The following is a 14,472-nucleotide window of genomic DNA, read 5'->3' as shown; positions in this document are numbered from 1 at the left end:
GCCCAGTTTCGAAATTCTGTCTTTGAAGAATCTGTGAAGGGATATTTAGTGATGTCCGGAGGCTTGTGGTGAGCAAGGAGACATATTGCGATGAAACCTGCAGAGTAACTTTCTGAGCAACTGCTTTGCGATGTGTCTATTCGTCTCCTAGATTTAAACCATTCTTTGGATTGAGCAGATTGAAATCACTCTTTTTGTGTAATCGGAGGAAGGACATTTGGGAACGATCCTTAGAACAAGGAGAAAGAAATATCCTCAGGTAAAATCCAGAAGGGAGCTTTCTGTGAAACTACTCTGTGCCATCTTAATTCCTCTCTCTTAGTTAAGCCTCTCATTAGGTGGAGTAGTTTTATAACCCTGTGTATGTTTAGTGTGTAATGGGACATTCGGGAGCACTTTGAGGCTTACGTTGAAAAAGGAAATATGTTCAGACCGAAACTGGAGAGAAGCTTTCCGAGGAACTGAATTGTGACGTGTGAATTCCACTCACAGAAATATACCTTTCTTCTCCTAAAGGATTCTGGAATGCCTTTTGGAAAAAAAGCTAACAAGAGACATCGGGAGTATAGGGACAGCTATGGTGGAAAAGGAAATATCCTCAGACAAAAGTGGAAAGAACATTTCTGTGAAACTGCTTCGTGTAGGATATATCTATTCATATCGCATAGTTCAAACCTTTCTTATATTACGCAGTTTGGAAACTCCGTCATGCACAAATCTGTGAAGGGACATTCGGGAGCACATTCAGGCCTACGGTGAAACAGGAGATATCTTCAGATAAAAACTCGATGGAAGCTTTCTGAGAAACTACTTGTGATGTATGCATTCCGATCAGGGAGTTATATGCCTTTCTCACGAGGCAGTGTTTAAACACTGTTCCTGTGTAACCGAAAAAGTGATATTTCGGAGTGCATTGAGGACTCTGGCAAACATTGAAATATATGGAAATAAAATAGAGAAAGAAGCGTTCCAAGAATCTGAACTCTGATATGTGCATTCACTTCACAGAATTTATGCTTACTCTATGTTGCCCAGTTTCGAAATTCTGTCTTTGAAGGACTGTGAAGGGATATTTAGTGACGCCCAGAGGCTTGGAGTGAGCAAGGAAACATCTTCCGCTGAAACCTGCAGAGTAACCTTCTGAGCAACTGCTTTGCAATGTGTGTATGCATCTCCTAGATTTAAACCATTCTTTGGATTGAGCAAATTGAAATCACTGTTTTTGTGGAATCTGAGGAAGGACATTTGGGAAGGATCCTTAGAACATGGAGAAAGAAATATCCTCATATAAAATACAGAAGGAAGTTTTCTGTGGAACTACTCTGTGTCATCTTAATTTCTCTCGCCTAGTTAAGCCTCTCCTTACGTTGAGTAGTTTTATAACCCTGTATATGTTTAGCATGTGATGGGACATTCAGGAGCACTTTGAGGCTTACCATGAAAAAGCAAATATATTCAGAACAAAACTGCAGAGAAGCTTTCCGAGGAACTGCTTTGTGACGTGTGCATTCCACTCACAGAAATATACCTTTCTTCTCCTAGAGGACTCGGGAGAATATACCTCTTTTCTCATACAGTGTAGGGGAAATCCTTTTGGAGAAACAGGTACCAAGTGATATTCGGGAGCATGTTGATGCCCATGATGAAAAGGGAAATAGCCTCAGACAAAACCTGGAAAGAAGCTTTCAAGGAAGCTACTCTGTGATATGTTTAATCATCTCACAGAGATAAAGGTTTCCTTACATTAAGCAGCTTGAAAACTGTCATGGACAGATCCACAAAGGGACTTTCAGGAGCACCCTCAGGACTATGGTGAAAAAGGAAATATCTTCAGATAAAAACTGGTAAGAAGATTTCTGTGAATCTGCTTTTTTCTGTTTATTCTTCTCACATAGATGAAGATTTCTTTACATTACGCAATTTGGAAACTCCCTCATGGATGGATCCACAAAGGGATATTTGGGATCACATTCGGGCCTATGGTCAAATAGGAAATAGAGTCAGATAAAAACTGGAGAGAAGCTTTCTGAGCAACTGCTTGTTGATGTGTGCATTCCACTCAGGGAGTTATAACTTTCTTCTCATAAGACACAGTTTGATCATTGTTCCTGTAAAACCAAAAGAGTGGTATTCGGAGCACATTGAAGACTATGGCAAAAAGTGAAATGTCGTCCAGTAAAAAACAGAAAGAAGCACTCGAAGAAAGAGCTCTCTGACATTTCCATTCTTTTCACACGCTAAAGCTTACTCTACATTTGCCAGTTTCAAGGTCAGTCTTTGAGGGTTCTGTGAAGGGATAGTAAGTGGCGAACGGAGCCCTGTGTGAGGCAAGGAAAGGTCTTCCATCAAAAATCGAGAGAATCTTTGTGTGCAACACTTTTGTGATGTTTGTATTCATTCCATAGCGTTAAATCATTCTTTGGATTGAGCAGTTTGACATCACTGTTTCTATGGAATCTGAGAAAGGACATTTGGAAACGCTCTTTAGAATATCATGAAAGAGAAATAACCTCAGATAGCAACCAGAAGGAAGCTTTCTGTGAAACTACTCAGTGTCACGTGAATTCCGCTCACAGTGTTAAGCTTCTCTTTTCATTGAGGTGTATCATAATGCTGTTTTTGTTTAGTCTGTGAAGGGATATTCTGGAGGGCTTTGAGGCTTACGGTGAGAAAGGAAACATCTTCAGATAGAAATGGAGAGAAACCCTCTGAGGAGATGCTTTGTGACGTGTGTAATCTACTCACAGAAATATACCTTTCTTCTCCTAGAGGATTCCGGAAACACTTTTGGAGAAAAAGATACCAAGAGATATTGTGGAGTATAGCGACGACTCTTGTGAAAAAGGAAATATCCTCAGACAACCGTGGAAAGAAGATTTCTGTGAAACTGCTTTGTGTTAGATATATTTATTCATCTCCTATAGTTAAAACTTTCATTATATTATGCAGTTTGGATACTCTGTCATGCACAGATCCGTGAAGGGACATTCGGGAGTACATTCAGGCCTACAGTGAAAGAGGAGATATCTTCAGATAAAAACTGGATAGAAGCTTTCTGCGAAACTACGTTGTGATGGATGTATTCCACTGAGGGAGGTATACCTCTTTTCTCACAAGGCAGTGTTTGAACACTGTTCCTGTGAAACTGAAAAAGTGATATTTCGGAAAGCATTGAGGACTATGGAGAATAGTGGAATATACTGAAACAAAATCGAGGAAGAAGCGTTCCAAGAATCTGCTGTCCGATATGTGCATTCACTTCACAGAGTTAATGCTTACTCTATCTTGTCCAGTTTCGTAACTCTGTCTTTGAAGAATCTGTTAAGGGATATTTAGTGATGCCCGGAGGCTTGTGGTGAGCGATTAAACGCTTTCCGATGAAACCTGCAGAGAAACATTCTGAGCAACTGCTTTGCGATGTGTGTGTTCCTCTCATAGAGCTAAACCATTCTTTGGATTGAGCAGCTTGAAATCACTGCTTTTGTGGAATCTGAGGAAGCACATTTGGGAATGATTCTTAGAATATAAAGAAAGAAATATCCTCAGGTAAAATCCAGAAGGAAGCATTGCGTTAAACTGCTCTGTGTCATCTTAATTCCTGTCACTCAGATAAGCTTCCCTTTTCATTGAGCAGTTTTCTAGCCCTGTGTATGCTTAGCGTGTGATGAAATATAAGGGAGCACTTTGAGGCTAATGGTGAAAAAGGAAATATGTTCAGACCGAAACTGGAGAGAAGCTTTCCGAGGAACAGCTTTGTGACGTGTGCATTCCATTCACAGTGTTTTACCTCTCTTTCCATACAGGGTTGGGGAAACCCTTTTGGAGAAACAGAAACCAAGTGATATTCGGGAGCATGTTGATGCCGATGGTGAAAAGGGAAATAGCCTCAGACAAAAACTGGAAAGAAGCTTTCTAGGAAACTACTCTGTGATATGTGTAATCATCTCACATAGATAAAGCTTTCTTTACATTAGGCAGCTTGGAAACTGTCATGGACGGATCTATGAAGGGACATTCGGGAGCACATTCAGGCCTACAGTGAAAGAGGAGATATCTTCAGATAAAAACTGGAAAGAAGATTTCTGAGAAACTATGTGATTTATGCATTCCACTCAGGGAGTTATACGTCTTTTCTCACAAGTCAGTGTTTGCACACTGTTCCTGTGAAACCGAAAAAGTGATATTTCGGAATGCCTTGAGGACTATGGCATGTAGTGAAGTATACTGAATTAAAATCGAGGAAGAAGCGTTCCAAGAATCTGCTATCTGATATGTGCATTCACTTCACAGAGTTAATGCTTACTCTATGTTGTCCAGTTTCAAAACTCTGTCTTTGAAGGATCTGGGAAGGGATATTTAGTGGCGTGCGGAGGCTTGTGGTGAGCGAGGATACACTTTCTGATGAAACCTGCAGACAAACGTTCAGAGCAACTGCTTTGGGATGTGTGTATTCGTCTCATAGAGCTAAACCATTCTTTCAATTCAGCAGCTTGGAATGACTGTTTTTGTGGAATCTGAGGAAGGACATTTGGGAACGATCCTTAGAATATTGAGAAAGAAATATCCTCAGGTAAAATCCAGAAGGAAGCTTTCTGTGAAACTGCTCTGCATCGTCTTAATTCCTCTCACTCAGATAAGCCTGTCTTTTCATTGAGCAGTTTTCTAGCCCTGTGTATGTTTAGCATGTGATGGAATAAAAGGGATCACTTTGAGGCTAACGGTGAAAAAGGAAATATGTTCAGACTGAAACTGGAGAGAAGGTTTCTGAGGAACTGCTTTGTGACGTGTGCATTCCAGTCACCGTGTTATACCTCTCTCCTCATACAGCGTTGTCAAAACCCTTTTGGCGAAACAGGGACCAAGTGATATTTGGGAGCATGTTGATGCTGATGGAGAAAAGGGAAATAGCCTCAGACAAAAACTGGAAAGAAGCTTTCTAGGAAACTACTCTGTGATATGTGTAATCATCTCACATAGATAAAGCTTTCTTTATATTATGCAGCTTGGAAACTGTCATGGACGGATCCACGAAGGGACCTTCAGGAGCAAATTCTGGACAATGGTGAAGAAGAAATATCTTCAGATAAAAACTGGAAAGAAGCTTTCTGTGAATCTGCTTTTTGCTATGTTTATTCATCTCACATAACTGAAGCTTTCTTTATATTATGCACCTTGGAAACTCCCTCGTGGATGGATCCGTGAAGATATATTTGGGATCACATTCGGGCCTATGTTGAAATAGGAAATACAGCCAGATAAAAACTGGAGAGAAGCTTTTTGAGAAACTGCTTGGTGATGTGTGCATTGCACTCAGGCAGTTATAACTTTCTTCTCATAAGGCACAGTTTGAACACTGTTGCAGTGAAACCAAAGAGCGATATTTGGAGCACATTGAAGACTATCACAAAAAGTTAAATGTCGTCCAATAAAAAACTGAAAGAAGTACTTGAAGAAACTACTCTCTGACATGCCCTTTTCTTTCACAGGGTTAAAGCTTATTCTACACATCCCAGTTAGAAAGTCGGTCTTTGAGGTTTCTGCCAAGGATAGTAAGTGGCGACTGGAGGCCTGTGTGAGGCAAGGAAATGTCTTCCATCGAAAATTGGAGAGAAGCTTTCCGTGCAACTCTTTTGTGATGTTTGTATTCATCTCATAGTGTTAAATCATTCTTTGGATTGAGCAGTTTGAAATCACTGTTTCTGTGGAATCTGAGAAAGGATATTTGCAAACGCTCTTTAGAATATCCTGAAAAAGAAATAACCTCAGAGAGAAACCAGAAGGAAGCTTTCTGTGAAACTGCTTTGTGTCACGTGAATTCCTCTCACACAGTTAAGCTTCTCTTTTCATTGAGCTGTATTATAACAGTGTTTTTGTTTAGTCTGTGAGGGGATATTCTGGAGGGCTTTGAGGCTTATGGTGAGAAAGGAAACGTCTTCAGATAGAAAATGGAGAGAAGGTTTCTCTGGAGCTGGTTTGTGAAGTGTGCATTCGAGTCACAGAAATACACCTTTCTTCTCATAGAGGATTCTGGAATCCCTTTTGGAGAAAAAGCTACCGAGAGATATTCGGGAGTATAGCGACGACTATGGTGAAAAAGGAAATATCCTCAGACAAAAACTGGAAAGAAGATTTCTGTGAAATTGCTTTGTGCTATATATTTTTATTCGTCTTGCATAGTTAAAACTTTGATTATATTATGCAGTTTGGAAACTCCGTCATACACAGATCCGCGAACGGACCTTTGGGAGCACATTCAGGCGTACAGTGAAAGAGGAGATATCTTCAGATAAAAACTGGATAGAATCTTTCTGAGAAACTACTTTGTGATGTATGCATTCCACTCAAAGAGTTATTCCTCTTTTCTCACAAGGCAGTGTTTGAACACTGTTTTGTGATACCGAAAAAGTGACATTTCAGAAAGCATTGAGGACTATGGCAAATAGTGAAATATACTGAAATAAAATCGAGGAAGAAGCATTCCAAGAATCTGCTCTCTGATATGTGCATTCATTTCACAGAGTTAATGCTTACTATATGTTGCCCAGTTTCAAAACTCTTTCTTTGAAGAATCTGTTCAGGAATCAGCTCTGTGATTTGTGCATTCACTTCCCAGGGTTATTGCTTACTCTATGTGGCCCAGTTTCGAAAATCTGTCTTTGAAGAATCTGTGAAGGGATATTCAGTGACGCCCGAAGGCTTGAGGTGAGTGATGAAACGTCTTCTGATGAAACCTGCAGAGAAACGTTCTGAGCAACTGCTTTGTGATGTGTGTATTCGTTTCATACCGTTAAAACATTCTTTGGATTGAGCAGCTTGAAATCACTGTTTTTGTGGAGTCTAAGGAAGGACATTTGGGAACGATTTTTAGAATATGGAGAGGGAAATCTCCTCAGGTAAAATCCAGAAAGAAGTTTTCTGTGAAACTGCCCTGTATCATCTGAATTCCTCTCACTCAGATAAGCCTCTCTTTTCATTGAGCAGTTTTCCAGCCCTGTGTATGTTTAGCGTGTGATGGGATATTCCGGAACACTTTGAGGCTAACGTTGAAAAAGGAAATAAGTTCAGACCGAAACTGGAGAGAAGCTTTCCGAGGAACTGCTTTGTGAAGTGTGCATTCCACTCACAGTGTTATACCTCTCTTCTCATACAGTATCAGGGAAACTCTTTTGCGGAAACAGGTACCAAGTGATATTCGTGAACATGTTGATGCCAATGGTGAAAAGGGAAATAGCCTCAGACAAATACTGAGAATAAGCTTTCTAGGAAACTGCTCTGTGATATGTGTAATCATCTCACCAAGATAAAGGTTGGTTTGCATTACGCAGCTTGGAAACTGTCATGGACAGATCCACGAAGAGAACTTCAGGAGCAAAACCAGGACTATGGTGAGAAAGGAAATATCTTCAGATAAAAACTTTAAAGAAGCTTTATGTGAATCTACTCTTTGCTATGTTTATTCATTTCACATACATGAAGCTTTCTTTACATTACACAGCTTGGAAACTCCCTCGTGGATGGATCTGCGAAGAAATATTTGGGATCACATTCAGGCCTGGTGTGAAATAGGAAATATAGTCAGATAAAAACTGGAGAGAAGCTTTCTGAGAAACTGCTTGGTGATGTGTGCATTCCTCCAAGGGAGTTATAACTTTCTTCTCATAAGGCACAGTTTGAACACTGTTCCTGTAAAACAAAAAGAGTGATATTCGGAGCATATTGAATACTAGGGCAAAAAGTCAAATGTCATCCAATAAAAAACAGACAGAAGCACTTGAAGAAACAGTTCTCTCACATGTCCATTCTTTTCACAGGCTTTAATCTTACTCTACATTTCCCAGTATGAAAGTAGGTCTTTGAGGGTTCTGTGAAGGGATAATAAGTGGCGATCGGAGGCCTGTGTGAGGCAAGGAAATGTCTTAAATCGAAAATCGGAGAGAAGCATTCTACGTAGCTGTTTTGTGATGCTTGAATTCATCTCATAGAGTTGAATCATTGTTTGGATTGAACAGTTTGAAATCACTGTTCCTGTGGAATCTGAGAAAGGACATTTGGAAACGCTTTTTAGAATATCCTGAAAAAGTAATAACCTCATAGAGAAACCAGAAGGAAGCTTTATGTGAAACTGCCCTGTGTCACGTGAATTCCTCTCATACATTTAAGCTTCTCTTTTCATTGAGCTGTATCATAACACTGTTTTTGTTTAGTCTGCGAGGGGATATTCTGGAGGGCTTTGAGGCTTATGGTGAGAAATGAAACATCTTCAGATAGAAACTGGAGAGAAGGTTTCTGAGCATCTGTTTTGTGACGTGTGCATTCCACTCACAGAAATATCCTTTCTTCTTCTAGAGGATTCCGGAATCCCTTTTGGACAAAAAGCTACCAAGAGATATTCGGGAGTATAGCGATGACTATGGTGAAAAAGGAAATATCCTCAGTCAAAAACTGGAAAGTAAATTTCTGTGAAAGTGCTTTGTGTTAGACATATTTATTCATCTCGCATAGTTAAAACTTTAATGATACTATGCAGTTTAGAAACTCCGTCATGCACAGATCCATGAAGGGACATTCGGGAGAACATTCAGGCCTATGGTGAAAGAGGAGATATCTTCAGATAAAAACTGGATAGAAGCTTTCTGAGAAACAATTTGTAATGTATGCACTCCACTCAGGGAGTTATACCACTTTTCTCACAAGGCTGTGTTTGAACACTTTTCCTGTGAAACCGAAAAAGTGATATTTCGGAACGCATTGCAGACTGTGGCGAATACTGAAATATACTGAAATGAAATCGAGGAAGAAGCGTTCCAAGAATCTGCTCTCTGATATGGGCATTCACTTCACAGAGATAATGCTTACTGTATGTTTCCCAGTTTCGAAACTCTGTCTTGAAGAATCTGTGAAGGGATATTTAGTGATGCCCGGAGGCTTGTGGTGAGCGAGGAAACGTCTTCCAATGAAAACTGCAGAGAAACGTTCTGAGCAACTGCTTTGTGATGTGTGTATTCGTCTCCTAGAGTTAAACCATTCTTTGGATTGAGCAGCTTGAAATCACTGTTTTTGTGGAATCTGAGGAAGGACATTTGGGAACGATCCTTAGAACATGGAGAAAGAAATATCCTCAGGTAAAATCCAGAAGGAAGCTTTCTGTGAAACTGCTCTGTGTCGTCTTAATTTCTCTCACTCAGATAAACCTGTTTTTCATTGAGCAGTTTTCTAGCCCTGTGTATGTTTAGGGTGTGATAGGATATTCGGGAGCACTTTGAGGCTAACAGTGAAAAAGGAAATATGTTCAGACCGAAGTTGGAGAGAAGCTTTCCGAGGAACTGCTTTGTGACGTGTGCATTCAAGTCACAGTGTTTTACCTGTCTTCTCCTACATCGTCAGGGAAATACTTTTGGGGAAACAGCTACCAAGTGATATTCTGGAGCATGTTGATGCTGATGGTGGAAAGGGAAGTAGCCTCACACAAAAACTGGAAAGAAGCTTTCTTTTAAAATACTCTGTGATGTGTAATCATCTCACATAGATGAAGCTTTCTTTACATTATGCAGCATGGAAACTGTCATGGATGGATCCATGAAGGGACCTTCAGGAGCACATTCTGGACTAGGGTGAAAAAGGAAATATCTTCAGATTAAAATTGGAAAGAACCTTTCTGTGAATCTGTTTTTGCTATATTTATTCATCTCACACAGATGAAGCTTTCTTTACATTACGCAGCTTGGAAACTCCCTCGTGGATGGATCTGCAAATGGACATTTGTGATCACATTCGGGCCTATGGTGAAAGAGGAAATACAGTCAGATAAAAACTGGAGAGAAGCGTTCTGAGAAACTGCTTGGTGATGTGTGCATTCCACTCAGGGAGTTATAATTTTCTTCTCTTAAGGCACAGTTTGAACACGGTTCCTGTAAAACCAAAAGAGTGATATTCGGAACACATTGAAGACTATGGCAAAAAGTGAAATGTCGTTCAATAAAAAATAGAAAGAAGCACTCGAAGAAACTGCTCTCTGACATGTCCATTCTTTTCACAGGGTTAAAGCTTACTCTGCATTTCCCAGTTTGAAAGTCGGTCTTTGAGGTTTCTGCGAAGGGATAGTAAGTGGCAACCGGAGGCCTGTGTGAGGCAAGGAAATGTCTACCATCGAAAATCGCAGAGAAGCTATCTGCACAACTCTTTTGTGATGTTTGTCTTCATCTCACAGAATTAAATAATTGTTTGGATTGAGCAGTTTGAAATCACTGTTTCTGTGGAAACTGAGAAAGGACATTTGGAAACGCTCTGTAGAATATCCTGAAAAAGAAATAACCTCAGAGAGATAGTTGAAGGAAGTTTACTGTGAAACTACTCTGTGTCACGTGAATTCCGCACCCACAGTTAAGCTTCTCTTTTCATTGAGCTGTATCATAACACTGTTTTTATTTAGTCTGCAAAGGGATATTCTGGAGGGCTTTGAGGCTTATGGTGAGAAAGGAAACGTCTTCAGATAGAAACTGGATAGAAGCTTTCTGAGGATCTGCTTTGTGATGTGTGCATTCCACTCACAGAAAGAGAGTTTTCTTCTCCTAGAGGATTCCGGAATCCTTTTTGGAGGAAAAGCTACCAAGAGATAATCGGGAGTATGGCGACGACTATGGTGAAAAAGGAAATATCCTCAGACAAAAACTGGAAAGAAGATTTCTGTGAAACTGCTTTGTGTTAGAAATATTTCTTCATCTCACAAAGTTAAAACTTTAATTATATTATGCAGTTTGTAAACTCCGTCATGCACAGATCCGCGAAGGGACATTCAGGAGCACATTCAGGCATATGGTGAAGGAGGAGATATCTTCATATAAAAACTGGATAGAAGCTTTCTGAGAAACTACTTTGTGATGTATGCATTCCACTCAGGGAGTTTTACCTCCTTTCTCACAAGGCAGTGTTTGAACACTGTTTGTGTGAAACCGAAAAAGTGATATTTTGGAATGCATTGAGGAATATGGCGAATACTGAAATATACTGTAATAAAATCGTGGAAGAAGTGTTCCAGAAATCTACCCTCTGATATGTGCATTCACTTCACAGATTTAATGCTTACTCTATGTGGCCCAATTTCGAAACTCTGTCTTTGTAGAATCTGTGAAGGGATATTAAGTGACGCCCGGAGGCGAGGAAACGCCTTCTGATGAAACCTGCAGAGAAACGTTTTGAGCAACTGCTTTGCGATGTGTCTATTCGTCTCATATAGGTAAACCATTCTTTTGATTGAGCAGCTTGAAATCATTGTTTTTTTGGAATCTGAGGAAGGACATTTGAGAACAGTCCTTAGAATACGGGGAAAGAAATATCCTCAGGTAAAATCCAGAAGAAAGCTTTCTGTGAAACTGCTCTGTGTCGTCTTAATTCCTCTCACACAGTTAAGCCTCTCTTTTCATTGAGCAGTTTTCTAACCCTGTGTATGTTTAGCGTGTGATGGGATATTCGGGAGAACTTTGAGGCTAACGGTGGAAAAGGAAATATGTTTAGACCGAAACTGGAGAGAAGCTTTCTGAGGAACTCTTTTCTGACGTGTGTATTCCACTCACAGTTTTATACCTCTCTTCTCATACAGCGTCAGGGAAACCCTTTTGAAGAAACAAGTACCAGGTGATATTCGGGAGTATGTTGATGCTGATGGTGAAAAGGGAAATAGCCTCAGACAAAAACTGAGAAGCTTTCTAGGAAACTACTCAGTAATATGTGTAATCATCTCACATAGACAAAGCTTTCTTTACATTATGCAGCTTGGAAACTGTCATGCACGGATCCACGAAGGAACCTTCGGGAGCACATTCAGGACTAGGGTGAAAAAGGAAATACCTTCAGATAAAAACTGGAAAGAAGCTTTCTGTGAATCAGCTTTTTGCTGTGTTTATTCATCTCACATAGATGAAGCTTACTTTACTTTACGCAGCTTGGAAATTCCTCATGGATGCATTCGTGAAGTGATATTTGGGATCGCATTTGGGCCTATGGTGAAATAGGAAATATCATCATAGAAAAACTGGAAAATAGCTTTCTGAGCAACTGCTTGGTGATGTGTGCATTCCACTCAGGGAGGTATAAATTTCTTCTCCTAAGGCATAGTTTGAACACTGTTTTTGTAAAACCAAAAGAGTGATGTTCAGAGCACATTGAAGACTATGGCAAAAAGTGAAATGTCGTCCAACAAAAACAGAAAGAAGCACTGGAAGAAACTGCTGTCTGTCATGTCCACTCTTTTGAGAGGGTTAAAGCTTACTCTACATTTCCCAGTTAGAAAGTTGGTCTTTGAGGTTTCTGCGAATGGATAGTAAATGGCAACTGGGGGCCTGTGTTAAGCAAGGAAATGTCTTGCATCGAAAATTGTAGAGAAGCTTCCTGCGCAACACTTTTGTGATGTTTGCATTCATCTCATAGAGTTAAATCATTCTTTGACTGAGCAGTTTGAAATCACTGTTACTGTGGACTCTGAGAAAGGACATTTGGAAATGCTCCAAGAATATCCTGAAAAAGAAATAACCTCAGAAAGAAACCAGAAGGAAGCTTTCCGTGAAACTGCTCCGTGTCACGTGAATTCTGCTCACACAGTTAAGCTTCTCTTTTCATTTAGCTGTATGATAACACTGTTTTTGTTTAGTCTGTGAAGGGATATTCAGGAGCACTTTGAGGCTTACAGTAAGAAAGGAAACAATTTCAGATAGAAACCGGAGAGAAGCTTTCTGCGGAGCTGCTTTGTGACGTGTGCATTCCACTCACAGAAATATACCTTTCGTCTCCTAGAGGATTCCACAATCCCTTTTAGAGAAAAAGGTTCCAAGGGATATTCGGGAGTATAGAGACGACTATGGTGAAAAAGGAAATATCCTCAGACTAAAACTGGAAAGATTTCTGTGAAACTGCTTTGCATTAGATATACTTATTCAACTCACATAGTTGAAACTTTAATTATATTATGAAGTTTGGAAACTATCATGGACGGATCCACGAAGGGACCTTCGGGAGCACATTCTGGACTAGGGTGGAAAAGGAAATATCTTCAGATAATAACTGGAAAGAAGGTTTCTGTGAATCTGATTTTTGCTATGTTTATTCATCTCAGATAGATGAAGCTTTCTTTACATGACACAGCTTGGAAACTCCCTAGTGGATGGATCCTTGAAGGGATATATGGCATCACATTCGAACTTATGGTGAAAGAGGAAATATAGTCAGATAAAAACTGGAGAGACACTTTCTGAGAAACTGCTTGGTGATGTGGGCATTCCACTCAGGGTGTTATAACTTTCTTCTCATAAGGCACAGTTTGAACACTGTTGCTGTAAAAACAAAAGTGTGATATTTGGAGCACATTGAAGACTATGGCAAAAAGTGAACTGTCGTCCAATAAAAAGAGAAAGAAGCACTCGAAGAAACTGCTCTCTGACATGTCCATTCTTTTCACAGGGTTAAAGCTTACTCTGCATTTCCCAGTTTGAAAGTCAGTCTTTGAGGGTTCTGCGAAGGGATAATAAGTTGACCGGAGGCCTGTGTGAGTCAAGGAAATTTCTTAAATCGAAAGTCGGAGGCCGGGCGCGGTGGCTCAAGCCTGTAATCCCAGCACTTTGGGAGGCCGAGACGGGTGGATCACGAGGTCAGGAGATCGAGACCATCCTGGCTAACACGGTGAAACCCCGTCTCTACTAAAAAATACAAAAAACTAGCCGGGCGAGGTGGCGGGCGCCTGTAGTCCCAGCTACCCGGGAGGCTGAGGCAGGAGAATGGCGTAAACCCGGGAGGCGGAGCTTGCAGTGAGCTGAGATCCGGCCACTGCACTCCAGCCTGGACGACAGAGCGAGACTCCGTCTCAAAAAAAAAAAAAAAAAGAAAGTCGGAGAGAAGCTTTCTGCACAACTGGTTTGTGATGTTTGCATTCATCTCATAGAGTTAAATCATTGTTTGAATTGAGCAGTTTGAAATCACTGTTTCTGTGGAATCTGAGAAAGGACATTTGGAAACTCTCCTTAGAATATCCTGAAAAAGAAATAACCTCAGAGAGAAACCAGAAGGAAGCTATGTGTGAAACTGCCCTGTGTTACGTGAATTCCGCTCACACAGTTATGCTTCTCCTTTCATTGAGCTGTATCATAACTCTGTTGTTGTTTAGTCTGAGAAGGGATATTCTGGAAGGCTTTGAGGCTTATGGTGAGAAAGGAAACGTCTTCAGATAGAAACTGGAGAGAAGCTTTTTGAGCAGCTGCTTTGTGACGTGTGCATTCCACTCACAGAAATATACCTTTCTTCTCCTAGAGAACTCCAGAACCCTTTTGGAGAAAAAGCTTCCAAGAGATATTCGGGAGTATCCTGATGACTATGGTGAAAAATGATATATCCTCAGACAAAATCTGGAAAGTATATTTCTGTGAAACTGCTTTGTGTAAGACATATTTATTCATCTCACATATTTAAAACTAATTATATTACGCATTT

This window comes from Rhinopithecus roxellana, chromosome 17, assembly GCF_007565055.1.
Source record: "Rhinopithecus roxellana isolate Shanxi Qingling chromosome 17, ASM756505v1, whole genome shotgun sequence".
Lineage (NCBI taxonomy): Eukaryota > Metazoa > Chordata > Mammalia > Primates > Cercopithecidae > Rhinopithecus > Rhinopithecus roxellana.
This window is presented reverse-complemented; position numbering follows the sequence as displayed.